Here is a 21,681-nt window from a genome sequence, read left to right as displayed (position 1 = left end):
TTAAAACGGAGTTAAATATTTTTTCTTACAAATTTCTTAAACAGAAACATGTGCTTCAGTTCTCGTGTAAATGTTTTTTCTAAGTCCCACTTTTTAAAGAAAATAATCACCTACGACTGTCCGGCTAACTGTTACAGAATTTAGTAAAATTCTAGAAAAAGAATGTTTTATTCATTTTTTTTTTTTGCTCTTCTTAATGACTCATTAAGAAGTGAGGAAAATCTTCCGGTACTTTTGCCCCTGGAACTAACGAGAAAAAGATTTAGCGAGGGAAAAAAATACGTTGGCCACTGCTATATCAAAGAAAAGTCACGTAATTAGTTTTTAAATAAGGAATGTATTGAAATAAAAATTACATCTTCAATGTTGTTTAAATGACATACTGTAGTTTTTTAAGACATTGTGCGTTAAATGTAATGCACATTTGTACTTTAAATGAAAATGCTTAGTATGTATTATTTATGCCTAAGATTATTTTTCAATTAAACCGAAAATAATCGCAAAACTGTGGGGACAGGGTTTTTTTTTAATGTGAAAAAATTTTATTGCTAAAAAAATGTGTTCTAAATTGCACAATTTACAGTCCGGACCAAGGTTGAAAGACGTCATGGATTTCAAGAGACAGTCCCGTATTTTGAAAAATTGCCCCACGTCCCGAGGAACTTTCGTGCGGGACGACTAATATCCCGTATTCTAGCTGATAACAATAATTTACATAATGACACATTATTTTAAGGCAAAGAATTAATTAAACAAAAAATGTGAAATAATGAGCAATAAGAAACTCATGTGGCAGCAAATGTAAAAATCATTTTCCTTTTGATTTTGTTTGTATGCTTTTGTTTTGACAACATACCATGAGGAACTGAACTGCTTCTTTTTTGCTCATTGACTAATGTTGGAAAAAATCGCCATGAAAACGATTTTTACAATTTGATAGACGACATTTTGTGAGGTTTAATGCTTTGTTGCGATTGAATTTTTCAGATTTATCATGAATAGACATCTCAAAAATCCCCTCCCCCTATTTTTTTCATTCCTAGAAGCCTGTCCCGTATTTACTGTTCTTAATTCTGGAAACCTTGCCCCGGAAAGCTACACTAATTTGTGTTTCCCGATAATTCATGTTAAACGTCTCGTATTTAACGTATTTCACTGTATTATTTTATGGATTCAAGAAATCAATTTTAATTGAAATTACCATTATATACTGCTCATGAGTAAGTTCATTTGAGTCAGAATCGTTTCAAAATGGGATAAAAAGCGATTTATACATTATTGAGAATAACATTGGGCTATTTTTTGTAGGATATTACAACCACGTTTTTTTTTTCAAAAACAGTGAAAAGCATTTAATTAGAAATTTTAGAATATGTTACGTTTTCCCACATTCCTATTACAGAAAAGTGCTTCGTTTTCTTCTTTTTTTTTTCCATTTAAAAAGGCATGCCAAGTTTTCACATAAAAGTAGCGTGACATAGAAATACAAATTCAAATGAGATTACAAACAATGCACGTTAAGAAGTAAATAAATACTTTTGTGCCGAGAAGTACAGGAGATAGCCAACGTTTAATAGAAAATATACAAATTATTGCATATGCATACATATGTTTCGTAGTTTTAAGGAACCTATTTTTAATGTAAAATTGGACCCCAAGACATCCTATAAAAGCAACAAGAATGAACTGCATACCGATTAAATAGCAAAATAGCATTTAACAAAATGAACAAAAAAAAAATATAAATAGCCAAAAAAATTTAAGAATTAGTAATTAACAAGCTTATTAACAAAGTTTTAGACACAGTTCTCTTTTAGCAAAAAATATATTTGAAAAAAAAAAAGCATTTTTACAGAAGGTAAAGAGGTCTCTTATTTTAAAAATAGTCGAAAATATGTTATTTGTGCTGTCTATTTCTGGGTTTGCTGATGAAAAGTATAGTAGAATATATATTCATCCCCTTATCATTTCGAACACGTTAACATACTTTAATTACTCTCTGTTGTCACGTGATGCTTAACAAGCATTTCTAATCTAATTTGCATTGATCGACTTACGCAGCGTTATTTGACACTAACTAAATACATTACATTTACGGAGACACTGAGTATCAATTCGTAAATTTATTTTTAATTGCTTCTAATGAGTATTTCAAAATGATGGTTAAAGAAAACTCTCATTAAAACATTTTAAGCATTACCCATTTGTTTAATTTTATACTTGTTTTTCGTGGTGCAATTGAATGCATAAAAGTTGCGTGCAGAGGAAGCAAAACACGAGTGTATTTTCTAAAATAAATGCGTAGTGGATATTTCCAAATTGGTCAAAATTCACAACTTCACAAATATACTTCACAATATTAGCTTACTTCATAATATAGTTCCTACTAAACTGAACAAAGTGAAAAAAAATAAATTTTTAATTATAAAATATTCGTTAATAGAGAACTACCGATATAAAATATGATAATTGTTGCTGCTATTCTACCTTTCATTGTTTATGGCTTAGTATAAAGCTTTAAAAAATCAAAGTTGGATTACAAATTTAGACTAGAATATATTACATACATTTATTATACGTTTCAAACTAAACTACTAATTAAAAGAAGACACTCGTAAATTATATATGTTTCTCTTTGGTTCGTTAAAATTAAACTTTAAAGAAGCAAACAAACTTTCCTATTTAAACTTACAAAATCGTCGATTAGATTTTCATAAATGTATGTTAAAAGTGACATTTTTGTACCATTATTTTTTAAACTTTGCAACTAATGCGTGATCTGAAAACGTAAGTATTATATATATATATATTTTTTTTTTTAAATTATTTTTTCCATATTTAGGATGGCAATGCAGAACTTTTTTTTTTTTTTGCTTTTAGAAGTTGCATTTTGAAGATATAACTTTTTTCGACACACACTATTAATCAAGTCAGGTAGGTACATGCAGTCCTAGCGACCTACAAGAATGGCGAAAAAAGTATGTTACGTTCAAAATTAACAATTTATCTCCTCTGGTGAAAGTCCTTTTCCAGCAACACTCAATAGATATTTTTATTTATTCTAAAATGTAATTGAAAACGTCTTAAAGTTTTAAGCAGAGTTCAGCTTAAAATAAATTCAAAATGTATTATTACTATGCTTAATTTACTTTAGTAGATAAAACGTATCTTTAAAAATAATTTTATATCCTGTTAAGCTCTATTTATTTGAGGTATTCCTTCAATTATAACAAAAATGTTTCCAAAAAAAAAAATGTTTTATTTGCACCAATCATAAGCTATTTTCAAAAGTAATTCCTTAAAACAAATTATAATTTAATAAAAAGTCTCTCTGATAACAAAAGTATTGCTTCTAAAATGAAATATGTCGCATCTTACAACTATCTTGAGAATGTTTCCGGAAGTATTTATCAAGAGCACATCAGACTTTTATTAATTAACCGCTAACTTTTCGCAATGACTATCTATTTAATATTGTAGAGAGGTAATATAAGCGAAAACAAAATATTTTCTTGATCTTCAAATATCATTCCTCAAGATAATTTTTAATGGATATAAATTGCATTTTGCACTTCGTATATATTGTATCGTTAAAAAGATATTTCAAGCGCAATTTTTTAAAGTTTCGTAAAGAATTCTTGCTACAAAATTTATTATTTAATTAGCAATAATTAAATGAAATAGCGAAGATGAACATTGCTGAAAAATGCAATGCGTTAAAATGGCGCACTAAAAGAAATTGTGAACCAATAAAATAATGAAGTAAGAGAAAATATTTTATTTCTTTTAACAATACGTTCCGTCCAGAACTAAACAAGTCTACTTTCCCCTTATAACAACATGAACCTTTTAATATATACTTAATATTCTCTAAATTAACTAAGACTGAAAATTATGTCACGGAACTGTAAAACAAACACCTATACAACCTACACAGCTGCAGCTCAGTCCACAGTTTCTGATCACAGCACAAATCATCACAACTAGTTTCGACGTTGTCCTTAGATGTTGAATGAATGTACAGGATGTCCTGTAAAGGACTCCTTGATTTCAAAATTAAATACCTCTGAAGCAAAGGCCGATATTGAAACAAAATAAACGGTATGTTTATTGTGAAATCAATAAAAGTTACGTAACGAAACTTGGAAATTAGTAACACAAACTGCCAGCAGGATCGCTGCACGCTGAAATTGCAATAGAAATACCCTTAAATAGTGCTACGAAAGGGTAAGGTGCTTCAGCAGTAGTTTTGCTTCTCTGAGTTACTTTCATTTGCGCTAGAAATTAGCGTCCAACCCCTTCGTACCACTATTTACGGGTACTTCTGTTTTTATTACTAATTTCCGAGTTTCTGTACATGATTTTAATACGTTTCACAATAAACATACCGTTTATTTTATTCCAATATCGGCCTTTGCTTTCGAAATATTTAATTTTGAAATCAGGGGGTCCTTCTCCGGACACCTTGTATTAAAATACATAGATACTCCATATTAGTATGTACCATCATAGATGGTGAATACAAACTACACGTGCGAAATTGAATATGCTGCTTTCTATGCAATAACGTTTCCAGAAGAAACTTTAGATTCGTAACTTTAGATTCATTGTGAACCAACAATAAATTTGCATGCACATTTAGCTGTTTTAGGCGTCAAATTGTCTTTTCATACTATTCGTTTTGAAATTTAAAATATTTCAAAAGCTCAAACTAAATTTCATATATTTGCACCCACATTATGAACTCGTCAAATATATGTAACAAATATCAGACCCATAAATCCGTAATTTATTTCAAAACAATCTTGTGTAAGTTAAAAAATTAAGTTTTCCTCCTAATTGCTTCATAATCAAGCCACTCACTGAATTTTAAGAGGAAAGAAATGCAGCTTATACTCACTCGTGTTTCTGGAAAAAAGAAATTGAAATAATCCTACTTACTAAGCATGCATATGAATTAGAACAGGAAATAAGGTGTTAATCAACGTCAATTAAAATCTTCTTTCAGGTTTTGGACAAAGTTTTGATTAGTAACTGGGAAGTAAACACTAACTAAACTAAACACAACTTTAAAATTATGTTACGAACTAGTGCTTTAGCTGGCGGAGAGGGAGAACGCCGCTCTCCCCTGAAATATTTGCTTAGAATGATGCAATCTTTACTAATAATAAAGCAGAAAGTCTCTCTGTCTGTCATGATCTCTGTGACGCGCATAGCGCCTAGACCGTTCGGACGATTTTCATGAAATTTGGCACAGAATTATTTTGTAGCATGAGGGTGTGCACTTCGAAGCGGTTTTTCAAAAAATCGATTTTGTTCTTTTCTATTCAAATTTTAGGAAAAATTTTCCGAGCAAATGATTACAACGTGGAGTGCTAAATTACGAAATCATCATAACGTGGAACCATAAAATGAGCGAGCCATTTAACTTAGCAAATTGGCGAGAAATTCATCATCCATTATTTGTTAATATACAGGCAAACCAAATGAACTTTTAATTTTCTACTACGAGCAAAGCTGTGCGGGGGGTGTTATATTAAATTGTGTAGTTGACTACATAACAGATGTAAAACAAAAAAAAACCCTTATTAACTAAGACTGAACTTCTTCGACTATTTAGTCGATGCAAATCAACCGAAGGGATTACGTAACATATAAGCAATCACGAAGTGCTTCAATAATTAGTTCAACAGGTGGCGAAATTTATCGACTCATTGAAGAAATTACGCATTGCAGTTGGTAACTCAATTCCAGTACCATTATTAGCGATCGATAAACCATGAAAGTAAACATTTAACGTAAGATGAGTACTTAGTTTAGAAAGAATTTATGTAAAATTAAGAAATGGTAACTAGGGTAAGAGCTCCAGCAGTCGGCCATTTAAGAGAGCGATTGATGATTTTTGTTAACCTATAAATTTCAGCAAATACTACGAGTCACGATTTGATTTAGAAAAAAAAAACTCAATAAACTACTATTTGGTAATGAATGACAAGTTGAGTATTAGAACTTATATTCTAATTGCTACGATGGATAGAATTTAGAACCATTTTCAACCCTGTCTTTGGAGAATTCTAAACTAAAATAAACATAAGAAGCAGTAACATGATAAAACTGACTGTCAAAAATAGTTGAGGCACAAAATTTAAAAGTTTTTTTTTTTTTTTTGAAGAAATAACATTAAAAAGGAAATTTGTACTCAAAACAGCTAAATTGCCGCTTTGTCAATACTTTTAATTACTATTCCATGAACATTAGTAATTCCATATTAAGTACGTAGCCAAATACTGGGTACATCAACCAAACAGTATAGAACCAATGTCAACCTGCCATGGCCGACTATTGGAAATGCATAAGAATTCAATACCCAATGGTCGGTCACCCCTCTAAAAATAATTAAGCCGAAAAAAGAATTTATATTTTAATTGAAACATTATGTTAGACACTCCATTAAAGCAAGTTTGCAGTAGAACGAAAAAAAGAAGGGTACTTAACTTTTATAGATGATATGTCTGCTTAGTGAAAAAATAAGCAGAATTGCAAACTAGGTTGACAGACACACCATTTAAAATAAAATGATTCATTACTACTTAATAAAATGTAACCACAATGTCACTGTTATTGCATGTTAATTGGGGAAAGGTAAATGAATGTGGAAATCCATCATATCTGATTTTGAGTTACACATGTTCTACTTATATAAGCAGTTTTATGTCCTTGTGGCCGACTACTGGAGACTGTCTGACTACAGGAGCACCTACCTTATTTAGTTTTTAAAGTTAAAATAAACTCAAATCTTATTCTATGTTTAAAACCGACACACGAGTTTCTCCTTTAAATATGTACACAATTTTTGATATTTCTTCGAGCATTTTTTTTTTTTTTTTGCTTATCTTGATTTGCATAATGTATGCACCATCGGTGAGAAACAACTCATCAAAACTCATAGAGGAATTTTCAAATGTAATTTTTTAAAAAAATTCAAAATTGTGAATTTCTTACATTTTTCTTACATTATATCTTCGGAAAATTTGACACTTTTTTTTTCAAAAATAAAGAGAGACGAGAAAAAGGCACTTGTTATAGCTTTAAAAAATAAACTTAGTAAGGGGAGACTGGGTTATAGTTGATGCACGGGGTCAATTAATCTATTGCAATTTGCTCGCTCTTAGATAACAAGAAGAAAACAAAATGCCTGATAAAATAACTCACAATAGACCGATCTACAGTGAGACGTGGTTTGGCTTGTGTAGCTCCACTTATTTCTTATTGCTGCAAATATTACTTCATTTAATACGTTTTATTTTTCTTCTATATTTAGTTAATCCCGCAATCAAAATCCCCTGATCGAGGTACATTGAATAGTTTATTTATTATTTATTTATTTATTTTATTTTTTTGAATCAACTTAGGCAAATATGCTGACACTCTTCGCTTAAAATTGTATTACTAGTAATTCAGCTTGATTCCTGTATGGTATCAATTGATACATCCGACACCTGTCAGTTGATACTTGTATCAACCCGTACTGTCAAAGTCTGTTTTGCATGCTTCCAAATTGTGATTACGATTAAATGACACATATTCGGAGTACATTTTATGTAATTTCATTTCTGGTTTGTCTAGACTATAAGATTAATAATTTGATATTATATCACTTTTGTTTTCTGTGATAATATGTTTTGTAAAGAAATAAAAGCAGTTCAACATATACAAATATGTAAGGTGTCCCAAAACGACCGCATAAACTCTGCCCAGTTAGATTCCTTGTTGAGAGGGGAGTACATAAAAACTGCCCAAGGAAGCGTTCATGTACGATGCATAATTTTTTCGAAAAAAATACGAAAAACAAAGTTTGACGTCCCTGCCGGTGCAAAAAAAAAAAAAAAAAAAACACTTTATTAAACATTCAACAGCAGTATACGTACATTGCGTATAACAAAAATACGTGTAATGACGTTTTAAACATTATCGTCTGGAAAGATATGCAAATATTGTTGTTGATATGTCCAATAAAGTGTTTTTTTCCTTGCACCGGCAGTGACGTCATACTTTGTATTTAATAATTTTGTAGTAAACTATGGTTTGTTTAGAAACGCATTTTTGGCCAGTTTTAAGTACCCCCATCGAAGAATCTAGATACAAAAAAAGTAAACTTAAGCTTTTGAAATGGTGGTTATTGGTTAATAATTATATTTGAACATTTGTTTTCGTTATGTTTATGATTTTAAATGTTCTTTAGTCATCGAAACGCTTTGAATTGAAACAGTGAAACCACATCTTTCATTTCAGAGTATTCCGTGCTAAACTTAACACATTCTTAATAAAAATGTATCAATTTCATAGAATCAAAGATAATATGAAGGAAATGAAGTTTCTATAAGTTGCAGTTTTAATTTATCTCTCACAACACAACGATTTCGGGGTAAACAACAATTATTCAGCAATATAAAACAAACGCAACATATGCAGACACTTTGTTTCTTTAGTACTTGAACGGCAAAAGACAGGTAGTGGCGTTATGGAAAATCCACATAGAAAATAATAGAATATACTTAATAGTTTATCTACACCCTTCAATTATAATAATTTAAAAGCCCTTTAATTGTGCCACTATATGCGAAAGTAACGGTATTTTACCTTATCATACAGGGTGTTTCGTTTTAACCTGCAAGACCTTTATTTTCGCAACCGTTAGTCCAAGACATATACTTCTGATTGCAAAAATGTTCGAAATCAGATGCAGAGTTAAGCTATTGAAGTTTGAAGTAGAACTAAAAATGAGTCAAAAACTACAAAATTTAACTTTTTATACGGGCCCCAGGTCCCCTAACTTATATTTAGAGAAAAAAATCTCCTTACAAAACTATTACTGATACAAAAAACTTGACATTTGTGCTATCAAAACTGCAATCAAGAGGTATACGTTTAAAAGTTTAAGGGACCATATAGAAGGTGAGATTGGAACTTAACGCGCTTTCAGAAGAATGACAGGCCGTCAAAGTAAGAAAAACAAGGTATTTATAATTTTTCTTGCTATTCAAAAATAAATGCAAATGTTATGCCGTGATGCGCAAAAACACACTACAAAACCTCGAACAATTTGAAAAAAACACTCTCTATGCACACAGATAATTTTAAACATTTGTTAACCGCTATATTTTCCCTCAAAATGTGTTATTGACGGCATGTAAAAAGTGGTGTAAGTCACAAAACGCTGCGTTTCATAGCTCGGTGAATATTGGTCGTACTAATTTCAAACTTTTAGTGCTGGAATTATTTTTCATAGGAGATTATTTCCCTAAATATAAGTTAGGGGACATGGGGCCCGTATAAAAAGTTAAATTTTGTATTTTTGACTCATTTTTATTTTCACTTCAAACTTTCAATATATTAACTCTGCATGTGATTTTGAATATTTTTGCAACTGGAAGTATACATCTAGGACTAACGGATGCAAAAATAATGGTTTTTCAGGTTAAAATGGAGCACCCTGTATACTGATTTCATGACAATGTACATTTTTAAGGAACACGGGTATTTGTGTACTGGTATTGTTATCACTCAATTTCACTTTGTTTGAGTTTTGCTTACTTTCATTATTTCTATAACTATCGCTGCATTTTTGTTTACGTAATGAATACAGGTATAAATGATACAAAAGTGTTCTTCAATACTAGTTTATTCTACTTCGCATTTTGTGCTCAAAATTGAATCAGAAAATTTCATTGCTACCAAAAGAAATAAATAACCCACTATTCATTGTTTGTTATAAACAAATTCCATTTGCCTTCACAGACGAATAACAAGTCTTGGGTACTGTTTATTATGCAAACAAGAATATGTGCGTTTAGCATATTGCCTTTCCCCGTAAAGACTGAGTATCAAACATACGCAAAGAAATAAGTGCCCTCTCAGAATTTAATATATCATGAAAACGAAATTTCATGATATATTTCATAAAATCGAAATTATGATCTACAACCCAAGCATTTGTTATGTTCAATTTTTCTATTTCAGCAAACGTATTCAATTTCATTTCCTTTCTTCCATTTATAATAAAAGTACTCAGAGAAATGTAAACGATACGAGAGTGGTTTTTGTTATTGCAAGACATGCAGAGTGTGTAACGAAATATCTTTTTATTCTTGTAGGAAATTTCAAATGGTAATAACATTTTTTAGTTTTAACATCATTTTACCCTAGTACCATGAAATTTTTTGAACATAACTTTTTTTTTAATTTGAAGAAATGAGAAAAACTTAAGCTGTCGATTTATTAGTGGAAGTTTACCATATTTAAAAAAATCTAATGTTTAAAATTCATTTAAAAAAGACTGCCACATTTTTACGAATATATTTTGTGCTGCATGCTAGCAACGGAAAATTCAGTAAGACATATTTTTCAGATTTATTTTTTTTTTAATTCGAATTTAGCAGAACTTCATTTACAATGGTTTTCCAGAAAGAAAAAAATCACTATATTTTTCAGAACAATAAACGTGTAGCGTACAGATGTAGCGAGAGCGAGATGAGGAGGTTGAGAGACACGTCCGTGGCTGGGTTTTTTACCACGGACTATAGTAATACTAACCCAGTGCTTTAGCCGCTGAGCCGAAAGGGCCTCCAAAAAACGCCACAAACCTATAAAGTAAGAAGTGGTTTTGCGAAAAAGTCCTCTTTATTTGGGAATGGGGAGGGGGTAGGCCTTAACACCAAGAGTTGTAGTTCCAGATTTAACCAAATAATAAATTGGATTTTGATTCCAAAATTCTCAGCTACTACTCAGAAAGTGGGATCCGTTTTTCAAGATAAATGAAAATTAAAAGAGTGGTGTTTGAGAAGAGACAAGATTTGGATTTATTAGGCCATTTTCATATTGCAACCATTGTCGAAATTTATTTAAATTTATACAGCATTTGTAAATGTTAATAGATTTTTAGTATGTAAATACTTTAAATATCTATGATTGTTTCCAGTGTGGATAGGAAAAAGAACATTTACGACTTATGCATGAAGTAATAACCTTAAATTTAAAAATTTTAACGATGTATGAAAATAATAAATATTTTATGAGAAACGATATTTTTATTAAGAATTTTGTAATTTGACCGTTTTTCAATTTGAGACTCATACGCTACCTAAAGACGTAAATAATTATTTTTCAAACTGTTTTTCGATATTAAGGATGCCAAGCCACATTCCCTTTTTTTTTTTTTTTTTTGCTACTATTACAAGTTGCTTAGTGAAAATATACATTTTTCGTACCTTTCTAATATTTTACCATTAAAAAACATTTTAAAAACGATATTTAAAATATAAAGCATATAATTTTAAAAACATTCGTAGCCAGAGCATTTAACACAATTTCTTTCACCACATATGCTGAAATCTTAAAATGCACAACAATTTTTATTTTTATTTTGAAATTTCTTTATCATTCCTTGGATGACGTAAAACAAAAATGTACTCGGGGGAACCACTTGCGTCAATAAATTTTTCAAATGCCACGTTAGTGAAAATACCCAATATAGTAATCGATTTGAGTGCTTACAATAACATTTTTAACATCCTCCCTTCTTAAGATGAGTAAAAAAACATAGAAAAAAGTGAAAAGGGCACTAGAATGAAATGAATTCTTATCAGTAAAGAAATTTTGAAGAAAATACTTCACGAAAGTGTTTTTTAGAATAAATTAAACTGCGAAAACGAAAGAAAAGTTAAAGATGGAGGACAAAAGATAAATTTAACAAATATCCTACATCTCTCTTTTCGGCATTTTATTACTTTTATCACATTATTTTTAAATTTTTTTCCAATATCTTCTTTTTCCTCTCAAGTTAGATCATGAATAAATGTCGATTTTCTGCCTTTGAGTGTGATGTTTATTAAGTAATAAAATATATTTTCCCCCAACAGTCTTTTATTCGGAGGGTGCTGTAAAACACTATTTCAAGGCAACTTTCATTATTTTTTTCAAGAATGGTTTTTAAAAACTCTGTCATAATATTCAAATGCGTTTTTACCATTGTTATAAGTAAGAAAAATTTCACTGTCAATCTGATTGCAACTATGCAAACAAAGTTGCTGCAAAGTTGTTGAGCTCATTAAGCACAATTTCCTGTGTGAGGGAAAGTGAAATAGTTAAGATTAGTTGCCTTTTTCAAACAAATTTGTACACACACTATTTTATAGCAAAACAAATTAAAAAAAATCTAACCAGAATAATAAATTTGGTTTTTAAAATTTCAATGACTAGAGGCGATATCACAAAAAAATGCTTAAAGGGAATCTTAAATATCCTCACTTTCGAAAATTGAATCAATCTTAATTTAATTAGCAAAAGACACTTTAGAAAACGAAAAGAATTTCAGAGATTACTCTATATTTTTGTTTCGAGAACTTAGCATTTCAAGATGTTATTCTATTTTGAATTTTTTATTTATGAAAAAAAAGTTGTAAAATACATTCATTGAAGTTTTTTTTCTTTGTAAAATCATTTCTAAACACATGACATTGACAGTAACTTTACACTTTCGAAACCGATTAAAAATGCATAATTTTAAGCGTATTTACATTTCTTAAGTTTTTTTTTCCATTCTTTTACGCATTGGTCACTATGCTAAAGCAATGATAATAAAAAAAAAAAAAAATAAACAAGCTAAATGCCCATTAAAAATAACTTAAATTGAAATATGCCCTAGTTGTCAATAAACATGTACATCCTAAGTATGTCATACAATTTTTGCTATAACTTGTAATGGCGTTCATAAATAAACACGCTACATACTAGCATACATCGGTTAACATTATATAAATTGAGAACTTCAATCAAGAATGTAAATAAATAAAATTCATTTGACTGCAAAATAATGATGAACTTTTTACGGCGCTTTCAAACTGCGCATTATTTGTTCAATCATTGTTGCGATAATAATACGAAAAAACATTTACTGTTATTTAAACAGTAATTTATGTCACTTACACCATATAAATTATAGGGATACATTCTAAATGACTATTTTCAAGCAGGTTATATTGCAAGACGTGAGAATATTTGCAAGAGCTCGGTGACGAAGAACAGGGTCGTAGCATATGCGTCTGCGAGTGTAAAGCCTCAACGGAAAATTCACCAGCATACGTAGCAAACTACTAAACCAATGTGTTGCCTGCCTCCTTAGGCACGCATCACTAAACGTCTCTAATGGCCATAGAGATTTGAAGCATTTGTTGTGCATGCACTCGATACTCCGTGATGTTTAGCACAGTATGCGGATTCAAACTGGTTTCGTAAAGCACGTTCAGTCAAATCTGTGATGTTTCTAATGAGTTAGCAATCCCCCTCCCCTCACCCCTCTTACTATAGTGGTTTTATTTGACAACTAAAGGCAATCTGACTAATGCTTCTTTTAAAACGTGAATTCAAAATTTAAAAAAAAAAAAAAGGTGTACTGGATGGAATTTTACCTAGCAATTATCGACATCAGTTCTTTCAACATGCTTTTACTTTCTTCTATACCTAATATATAGAAGAAAGTATTGGGTTTGTGCACATTTTCGAATTTCGAATTTTGACGGATTCGGACATTTTGAGGTGTACCGGGTCCATTTCGATCATTTTTGGAAAATGTCTGTGTGTGTGTCACGTATGTTTGTGAACAGTTTTTGTGGCCGCTCTACAGCAAAAACTACCGCATGAACTTATGTGCCCCTGTGTGAACTTGCGCCCATTGGTTTTTGGCGCAATTTCCTCCAAGGGGGTGGAGTAATGGGACGTTTCTTGAGTTATGCGTGCCTGCTATTCCCCAGGAACTAACTGGCGGAATCAAACAAAATTTGGTCCATATGTTGCTCCTAACAGGTACAGGTGCTGATTCAATTTTTGTGTCAACGCTCAAACAGGGGTTAAGCTATAGCATGTTTTTTTGCCGTCAATTGTGACGGCTGTATCTCAAGAAATAATGAACAGAATCAAACAAAAATGCATCGACAAGGTGCCATTAGAGGGTATAAGAGCTGGTTCTATTTTGACGTCAACAGCTGAAAAAGGGGTGGCGCAATCGAACGTTCTTTTTTTTCCATTGTGAGTGCCATATCTCAAGAAGTAGGGGAAGTTGCTTAACCCATGGATAAAATTTATTTTTCAATTTTTGCTGGTCTAATTACTGCAAATATTAGAGCATTGTAGAAAAATGCTTTTTAATATGAGCCTTTAATTTTCAATGCTTATTTTATTCTTAAGTTTAGTTTCTTTGTTTGTAATAACAACAATAATTAGCACTGCAACAAAAAAATGTTTTTAAATATGTGCCTTTTATTTTCGACGTTTATTTTATTTTTAAATTTAATTTCTTTGTTTGCAATAACTACAATAATTACCATTGTAGCAAAAAAATGTTTTTCGGATATGTTCCTTTAATTTTCGATGGTTATTTTATTTTTAATGTTTAGTTTCATGACAAATAATGTTGCTGTTCGCTTTGCCCTAGTAACGAATCCACTTTACCCGGGGTGTTGGGCAAAGTCGATATTTATGCCATTGTTGAAAACTGGCCTTATATCTAATAGTGTAATTAATATTAAGGACAACTGTTATTGCAGTACGCAAGTTCATTAAATGAAGACTGATTATAAACATTTGTTTCAATTTTTAAAGTTATAACTAAACGACAATAATTAAGAAAAGCTTAAGGTATTCACGTTGCCCGGGTTTCCCCTACTTCTCATAAAAGATAAGATATTATATATCTTCAATGCTAATGGGAATGGGTTGTTTTTGGCAGGAATCGTATTTCGAGCCAGAAAAAAAGTGCGGAAAAAGGGCACACTATTGTTTACTCTTACATGCGGAAATTTGATATTTGTAGCTCTAGTACAGTCACATTAAAATCCGACCGTAAGAATGTAGTTATGTATCTGTATGGTCCGGTGCATTTACCTTCCGTGTTTGGAGAGAAAAACTGAGATTTGTGGTGGTGATATGGTAATGGAAGAGGTATCGACAAGTAGCAGCAATATGCGATTTGCAGCAGTAACAATGGCATAGTTCGGAGAGCATCGTCATATGTTTTGGAAGAGCGTAATCAAAGTGGCGTTTTTTTTTTTTTTTTTTTTTTAAATTCCTATTTAGCAAGAGTTTCGCTTTCGCAGCCAACTTAGCCTACAGGATCCTGTTTGGTTTAAAAACTACTCATATTGTGAAGATCACAGAACAAGATTTTTCTTGAATTCCTATCAGAAAATCGCTGAACCACTGCCATGTTTAAGAGTAAAATATTTTGAAGATTCCTGTATGGACGCTCTAACGAGTGCCCGATTTTTCGTGGCTCTAAAGTTTGATACCCAAACATAATAAACTAGAGCTTGGTCTGCCAGGGCGGGTAAGGGACCGGACGGGATGGCGGGGGATCAAAGATTACCAACATTTAGCAGGAAAACTGCAGATTTCTGCATGAAAACTGCAGTTTTTCTGAAGGTAAAGCCTCAACTCTTTAAAATATCTGCAGAATTCATCAACATTTCTGCAGGTGAACTTCTGCACATTTTGTGAGGAAAACGCAGCACATTTGGCTATTCCCGTTTAAAATTACGCGTTTTGCGCAAAACAAAATGTGGTACTGATTTGATTACACTAGTTACATTGATGTGTTTAAATATGTATTTTAGTTACAGTTACGTCATGAGATTACGTATGTGGGCGTGTACGTAGTAGCGTATATGGCAGTGTTTCTTCCTGTTTTTCAGAACAAGGGGCGATCTGTATATCTGTATGGGGGGCTGATTTTGAACTATAAAGGGCGCCACTAATTAAGCTATGGATTTTATAAAACAAAATGCTGGAATGGTTTTGGGGATGGCAGATGGTTAATCTCTTTCAGTTTTCTTTCAGAAATCTGCAGTTTTCCTGCTCAAAGTTGATAATATTTGATCCCCCGCCAGCCCGCCCGATCCCTTACCCGCCCTGGCAGACCAAGCGATAAGTGCTTGGCTATGTATGTACTTTCATTCCATACAGAATTTTTTAATGTAACTTATGAGTACTTTTTTGTGTAGCCAGCTCTTGGTCTATAATGTTTTTCTGTCTAAAATATGACCATATCGGCCAATTTGGAATCAACATAAAATTCGTGCTGAGTAGCAATCAGGAAACCACCATTTCGAAAATGCTTCTCCACAACAAATGCCGATGCTTACTTTTACATATTATTTCTGATGCTGCGAATGGCAATTTTACTGCTATCAATCAATACCCCAATACGGGATGTTAATATGTCGAACCCTGTAGATGCACTACATAACTACATAAATACGTTCGGGTTTTAACATTATTTAAATAATAAGGACAATGGTTACTGCTTATAATTTTGACCGTATTGCATCTTCAAATCTTCAAATAGGAATTTTTCACATGTGAAAATTAACGATGAAAAAATGGAACTTGTTCTGATTCATTGTAAAATAAGAAAAACCATGTAAAAATTAAAAAAAAAACTGAACTCATTTTTATGTGCCCATCTCTTGTCGTTTCTGATTGTTTTTTTGGTGATCGACGTCATTACTATGTGAGGTGCCGTAAGGGGCTAGTATTATTGTAATAATAACTGTTTAAAATTCCAATTTATTAATTTTTGAGCAATTTGCAGGCAGTCTGAATCGCAGATTTTTTTTAGCTAAATAAATATGCAAGAATTTTATATTAAACACTGTGACAAATTTGTACCCGAACAAAGGGATGTGCGTAAATCTAATTATACCTTAAAAACATTTTTTCTTCTCAAAATTGTTTGCATATTCGCTGCAATTATAACTAAAAGTATGTTTTACTTCGACTAATGACTATTCAATAATCTACTGAAATTCGGGTTCAAATCTGTTGAATTGCACTGTATAATAATAATCCATCTGTGCACATAGCCTACAATTCCTACTCGTGAATGTTTAACAGTCGCTCCAAATTTTGCATCCATTTCATGAACAAAGATCGAACGTGAATTTAAATTTAAACCAGGGATTTTGAATTTTATGTGATTGAAAATGACGGTTCACAACACATACAAGTACTTCTATTACTATAGGATACTTTCGTAAATGTTTCATAATGATGCATTACAAAAGATACTTGCAAATTATGCTAAGTTATACCAGCTATAACATGCACAATGCAAAGTTGTTGTGGGAAAACATTATTTAAGGAAAGTAATTTGTAACCGCTAGTGCAAACATAGATCATTTTCGCTTGGTGTATTACAAATGAAGTACGTTTTGAAAGGCAAAAGTAGTATTTCAAACTTAAATTCATAAGAAGAGAGTATATAGTTGTAATATATACATAGTTGTAATAAATGTAACTGTAATAAAATACCTTTGTAAAAGCTAGACGAGCAGAAAACTCGAAAACAAAAATCGGCAATAAAATAATATAACTTTTTTTTAGATCATTTACAAATATATTTTTGGTCACATAATAGATCATGAAACAAACTCAACAAAAACCCTCCCTTAACAAAGAACTTCTGAGCAGTATTTCTTTCAAGCAGAGGAAATAGAAAAGTATTGCTTGAATTTAAAAATATATTGAAGTACCTACTTAGTAGTACTATACTTAGTAGTATTATACTTAGTAAATATTTGTATCGAAAAATTTATTTCAATAAACATGTCTAAAAGGGAATAGTAATCAACAACGTTTTAACACACAAAATTAGCAGATTTCTGCATATACGTGTTTTGGAATCGCATTAAACCTCTTTTTCAATCCAAAGCAGTCAGCTTTTGTATGTAAATGTACATCGGTTAAAAGCAATGAGAATTAACAGACATCTTAAAGACGTTTACCGGATGTCTTTACATACAAAAACTCACTACTTTGTATTGAAAAAGGAGTTCCCTGTAATTTCAAAACACGTGTATGCAGCAATCTGCTAATTTTGTGCGTTAAAAAACTGTTGATTACTATTTACTTATCTGCAAACAGGTATTTATTTCACATCTAAAAAAAAGTTTTTTGGTTTGGAGCAACACTTTCAGGAGGCAAAAAAAGAAAAATTTCACGTCAACTTCAATTCTACGCTAGGTTATCTTCAGTATCGAAAGAAAACGCTTATATATTTCATAAACCCGTTACGAAGGAAATCAATTCAACAACGTGTTAAATTTGACGTGTGAAAATATGGAAAATGTATTAATATAAATTCTAAGCAGATAAGGAATTGCTGAGGCAGATGTAAGAAAGAAATGAATTTTCTTCTTTTGATGGCCAATGACAAATTATCCTGCTGACATAAATCTGACTTCGAATCATGACAAGAGATGCTACGAAAGAAGATAAAAATTATTCCATTCATGCAATTTTTTTTCTCTCTTTTTCTTTCCTGCTTTTTTTCGCATTTGATGTATTCATTTGTCTGACATATATTAACACTTGATACATTGTAAATTATAATTTCTTCTTCGAGTAAAAACGTGTTTTGTACAAATTAACTTGTAAATTGTAAATTTCTACAAGAGGGATTGAAATTGCTACGAAATGCATGTAAACAAAATAACATTGGATATATTTGTCGAAAAATCAATTAAATTCTTATATGTGAACTTCGGTTATTCATAAGAAAAATAGAACAGAAGTTCTAGTTCAAACTTTGATAAATAGTTTTAATCTTATTTAAATAAAAGGAACGCAATTATACAGGCACTAAAAAAAATGTAGGTTAGAGACAAAAAATGAAGTATTACGAACATCATAGAAGCACATTTTTTGTATGTGAATAAATCAAGACTGTTATGTCTTCATCCTAAATTAACTGAAAAATTACTAATTTAACTGTTAAAATGAAAACTGAAAATGTAATATAAATATTGTTCAACATTTAAATCATAGATTCTTGTTTTACGTTATCAAGTATACATAATAATCCATGCTAAATCCATGAAAATGGATTAAATCCATGCATAAATCCATGAAATTTCAAGCAAAAAATAAAAACTTAAGAACTGTTAGGGAACACAAGTCAGCGTAAATTATGACATCTTACTAGTCACACTCCTTCCAACTACTATTAAAATAACTTTCCTTATTTTCAGTTATACGAAAAACGCCAAAAAACATTGAAGTTGCATTGAAACAAGCTAAAGTAGTGAAGTAATTCTACTAAAAATTCTACATAACCTCTCACTGAAGTAGGTACTCTTATGAGTATTATTAAAAAACCTTCAGATACATAATACAATTTTGATTCAATTCAAAATATTTCTGGAAAAAATTAAGTTGACATTTCAAATACAAAAACTATATTCTGAGGCAATCTAAAAAAAAAAAAAAACTCATGAAAAAGTACATTGTAAGGGAAACTATTGCAACGTTACATTGCACAAACTTGCAGAGGGCTGCAAACTTGTGATTCGGGGTTAAATAAATAATTTTTTCAGCGTTAAATATCTGAGGATATACATAAAAAGACAGTTTAAATAAAAGGAATTTAAAAAGACCTCACAAAGAGTCATAAGTTTGGAGCTGAAGAATATCGTAAGCTAAAGATAAACGTACATAAATAACTCAGGAATTTTCTGATAACAAATTATAACGCAACAAAAAAGCATCATATTTTTTAGTATTTTAGACAAGTCAGGACTAGTTTAAAACGTAGCTGTGAGTATAATTTAAAAATGATTGACAATGTTTGCTCACTTTGACATTCATATCATTTATTAATATATAACTTTCAGTTTCCCTACGAAAACAATATCTTTACATCTTAGAATGATTTTCGTTCTTTGCAAGATTTTTTTGCTCATTGTTAACCATTTTCTTCAACATTTATCATCTCTGTTACTACGTGGCATTAAAAAAACAGAGATGTGAAAAGGGTACAACGACTCATAATATAACCTATTTATAAGATTTTTTCTAAGATCTGCAAAGTAAGAACGAAAATGGAAAATATATATATAGTTCGGCTTAGACACTTTTAGAACATGCTGGCAGCAGCCCAAAAGTGTTAAGAATAATGATACAGGAAGAGGTTATCTGGAATATTAGTCATGTATCCAGTTACAGTGGAAGTGATGAGATGTACACATGCTTCCTGACACTGATACATTTTTCGCCATTTCGCCGTCTTCACTGATCTAGGCTGTTTGCTGTGATATCAATCTGATAACATTACCAAGTTTAATATTATTTTCTAAACTTAATATTGCTTATCGTTAAAGGAAAATGTCGTTTATGAAATTATTTCTTATTTTGTTAATATTTTGGGGCAGTATTTTAAATACGCAAGTAATAAACAACGTGTTGTTGTTCTTTTCTTGTGCCAGATAGGCTGGAAATTTGAGGTGAGCTACTTCATATTTCCAACTGTACCGTTATTTTGTGTGTCCGACTTCCACAGTACACACATGTCACAACACACAGGACCCGTTTATAGGGTACCCAACCATTCAAACCACAACAACGCATTCCTACAAAGAAAGAATAAGAGCAGGAGAGAGAAAGTACGTCCAAGCCAGAGACCAGATTCAAACCTGGGACCTCCCCATCACATTAAAACTTCTCTGCAACATAACATCATTTTATGAAATTATGTTTGATTATAAATGCCAAAATTTAAACTTCGTTCAAAAAAAGTATTCATAACATAAACTTTCGGCTCAATAAGGTCGTTTCCGAAATTTTAAAAAGCACTTTTTTCTGAAAGAGCATGCTTAAAAACGTAGGATTTGACAAAAAAAATGACAAAATTTAGAATTGTTTTAACAATTATTTTAATTGGTTCAATTTCATGCTTTACGTAGCTGCACATGACATCACAAGTGATGAAATGCCATTCACTGATGACATTAACACCGAGCGCAATATTTAATTCACTTCTTTACTCACATGTAGCATCAACGATATGGTTGATAGCAACACTAGAGAGCAATATTTAGTTCCCTGCTGAATTATCATAACCTAGAGCAAGCGTAAGCTTTTAGCGCGCCAGTGAAGTGAGCGCCGAAGTTCATTACTTATGACGTCATATAGACCACGCCTTGTTTAAAAACTCGAACATTTAAAAAACAAATTTTAAAAATTAAATTTTGGGAAAATGAAAGTATTTTCTGGATCTAAGTTTTTTTTTTTTTTGCTCGTTCTATCAACTTCAGTGACTAAACGTAGTAGTACATTTGACTGAAGTAAACAACCGCATTGACGCCAAAAGTGCATTAATTTCGTTGAACCAATTAATAGGAATGGTTTCCATTATCCTCGTTTCCGATTGCGTCAGCCGAAATTCCAACGATGCTAATGCCTTTCCAGGGAATATCTGACATTTATTGTTATAGATGGCATTTAAGACTGAATTAAAGCATAGTAAAGTCGTATTAATAATTTCCCGTTTATAATATGAGAAATAAATGACCTGCACTAATTTTTGAGACTTGTTATTATATTTAGCTTATCCTCAAAATAACCGCAATAATTTAAATAACCAAGTGTTATTTTGTTTAGCAATGAATAAACAAAAATAGTGTTTGAGTGCTGTTAGTGTAAAAATCCCACATTTTTCCTTTTATTTAAAAAGCATTTTATGTTGATCTTTGAATTTTAGAAGTTATTAGCTTTTTGATTAAAATCACAAAATAAACGTTATTCTTTTAAATTTACATTTCTATTTAATACAAACAAAAAAAATGGCGCACTTTC

This window comes from Uloborus diversus, chromosome 1 (assembly GCF_026930045.1).
Source record: "Uloborus diversus isolate 005 chromosome 1, Udiv.v.3.1, whole genome shotgun sequence".
Taxonomy (NCBI): Eukaryota; Metazoa; Arthropoda; class Arachnida; order Araneae; family Uloboridae; genus Uloborus; species Uloborus diversus.
The sequence above is the reverse complement of the archived record's forward strand: the minus strand, read 5'-3'. Positions refer to the sequence as shown.